Below are 2,989 nucleotides of genomic sequence, written 5' to 3' on the forward strand. Positions count from 1 at the left end.
TATGCGTATAAATTACGATTAAACCGGATGAAATATGTCACAGGGAATAACATTTTTATGACCGCCCAGCAGTAACTCTATTGAGCTGAATAGACGTCAGTGATTGGTTGAAATTACAGAAATACGACAACTTTAACATGGAATAACTTGCGAATTCCTTTTTTTTTTTGTTAAGAAGACTAAGAGTAAAAGATGTTTTATATGACACATTCTACCAGTGTCCCAAGTTTCAAAGTGTTTCGTTAGTGTTTCGTTAAGAAAATACTGGCGCCCCCGTTTTAAAATAGATCCTGGTTATCATTTTTGCTATGGTGAACAAAATGGTCTTCTTAAATTCATTTATTAAACAAGCGGAAACGCAACCATTTACTCGGTGAAATAATTACACAGTATTTGGTCGTGTTAGCATTTTATGTCGTCCAAAGCATGACAAAATGGAAAGTGGACATAGAATAATGATACTTATATATTTATATGTTTGTTTCTATGCATAGTGCTCTTCCTTGCCGTCATGTTTTGCAAACGAACCTTATTGGACCGAATAGTGACTAGTGACGAGAAATGGGTTCTCTATAAAAATATCAAGTGCCAAAGAGAAAGGAGAAACACCAGCACCCCAGGTTAAAGAAGATCTTCACCCACATAAGATGATGTTATCTGTTTGGTGGGATATGAAAGGTTTAGTCCATTTTGAACTTTTAAACCCAAACCAAACAATAACAAGGGAGTTCCACTGCAAGCAGCTTGAGTGGCTTAAGTCAGCGCTAGAAGAAAATTGACCATCTTTGGTTTCAAGACGAAAGATGTTCTTCCATCAGGATAATTGCTTGGCCACATACAGTGAGGATGACATTCCAAAGGCTGGAGCAGTTTGAATGGGAAGCGATGACCCACCCATCATATTCGCTCCATCTGGTTATCATTTATTATGCAGTCTTCAAAATCATTTGGACGGAAAAAATATGAATTCTGTAGACGAGGTCAGAAGAGTACTGGAGGAGTATTTTTCGCCACACACGAGTGAATTTTGGAAGAGGGGCCTTGCAAGTCTACCAATAGATGGGGAAGGGTATTGTAGAAAATGAAGGAAAGTATATTTTAGATTAAAAAAGAACTTTGTTTATCTTAATTTTGAAAAATACAAGTAGTATAAAAAAAAAACCATTATTTATTGGATGACCCAATATATTGAATGTTATATATGCATTTTGGTTTTATTGTTTTGGCCTGTACAATAAAAAAAAACTCTTTTCCTCTACTACTCTACTAGTTCTATGCAGATATTCTTAACCAACTTAGAAAATGATGGCAGATCTCTACAGTTGTTACCAGTTGACTTACGTGAAAAATGTCTGAACTATATGTCTTTGAGAGGTTTGCTCTCAGATCAGAACTTGAAGAATGTAAGTTGATGTTTGTTTAATGTTTTCTTTTTTTTTGTGTGTTTATTATTTAATTCTCTCTCATCTTTTACATTTTTTGTAATCATTTACCAAATTTACCCATCTGTACTCTGAATGATTTTACATATTTCTCCAATTTGAGTCAATAAGTACACCTTTATGCAGTTGCTTGATCTGCTGGAAATGGCAGCCAACTCTCCCTCAGATCACACCCCATAGCTTCTTTTTATAAGAGCACTACATTAAATAATGTAGTGTTAAATAAATTAATTAAAAAACTTGGGTGTGAGGAAGATATTGAAACTGGAGCAGTTTTGGTCATAGGTCTACTTGATCAAGTCTAACTGGGGCTAAATGACAATACCATAATTCTCTAATGAGTTTGGAGCAGTGATTTCGAACCAGATCACTGGGTATGTGGTCAGACATTACAATCAAACCACCATAGTTTTACATGATTGGTCTATTAACCAACCAATCAGCATAAGGTGATGGCATAGACTGGGTTTTCTTGAACATTCTAGAATTTGACTTCCAGTCCCCTATAAAAATTGTTTGGTATGTAGTTTAGATAGCTAGCAGCCAACACAGACTGCCTAGGACAGAGGACTCAAGGACCTCTGTTACCAAAAAAATTTGCACACTTGATTTCAGATATATTAAGCTAACCTGGACATCAATGTTTTAAAACTTACCTATTTTCCATTACATTTCAGACTGATTCAGCGCTGAGTTGCTGAAGCAGAAATATCATTAGAGCAAATATTCTGCTCAGTACCACAGATTTGCTTGTCAGTTGCTTGACCTTAACCGCTTGAGCATGTCCCTTAATGACTGACAATATATGCAACTCTGATCATGAGCTGGAGTAGTGAAGAATCAGCATAACCATGTTGAGAAGGATTCTTTGGGGTTTGAATAAACGTAAGGAAAGCAAAGTTTGAAGGAAATATTAACCATTTTTCATACTTTGTAGGGGTAAGCAAATAGGAAATAACAGTTGATACCCAGGGACAAAAATCATGTTACACAGTGTAATCTGACTGCTAAAGAGTTGAATATATTTGTTCAGTGCAAACGATATGGCTTTGGGGAAATAGGTGTTTTCATATTAAATAAAAATACTGCGTATTTTTACATATTCTAAACCATTGCAATTTCGCAATCAAAAGAAGGGCTTTTTCCATGAAATATAAATTTATTAAAATTTCATTATATGGAAATACCTGTCATTCAACTTGATCTGTTTCATCTCTTATCTTAGTACACAGAAAAGATTAAATATTTAAAAGATTTTATTTCATTTTCCAAAATTTCCTATAATTTGAAGTTAGAAGCTTTTCCAGATAAACATATCAGATACATTTTATTTTTGTAAATATTCTTTATTTTCAGGTAATCCACAACAATCTCAAAAAACTAGATCTGTCCACATCTTCAGTTACAGAAGCTGGCTTAGTCAACTTAGATCATTGTTCTAAACTTCTAAATCTCAACCTTAATTCTTACCATCAAGAAATTCGGTTTTCATCACTATGTAAGTTTTTGAATGTCTGCTGTTTTAAATCCTATTGTAATTTTCTAGA

General features: G+C 34.2%; 1 protein-coding gene across 1 annotated transcript in view; it reads left to right on the forward strand.

Annotated features, from left to right (window-relative positions):
• LOC106875565 (fibrillin-1) overlaps positions 1 to 2,989 on the forward strand; it is a 48,831-nt gene that overhangs the window by 3,493 nt on the left and 42,349 nt on the right. Inside the window, exons 2-3 of the mRNA XM_014923772.2 lie at positions 1,271 to 1,403; positions 2,799 to 2,940. The gene's annotated coding sequence lies outside the window, so the exon portion shown is untranslated. The remainder of the gene's footprint in view (positions 1 to 1,270; positions 1,404 to 2,798; positions 2,941 to 2,989) is intronic.

The sequence above is a fragment of the Octopus bimaculoides genome, chromosome 24, assembly GCF_001194135.2.
Source record: "Octopus bimaculoides isolate UCB-OBI-ISO-001 chromosome 24, ASM119413v2, whole genome shotgun sequence".
Taxonomy (NCBI): Eukaryota; Metazoa; Mollusca; class Cephalopoda; order Octopoda; family Octopodidae; genus Octopus; species Octopus bimaculoides.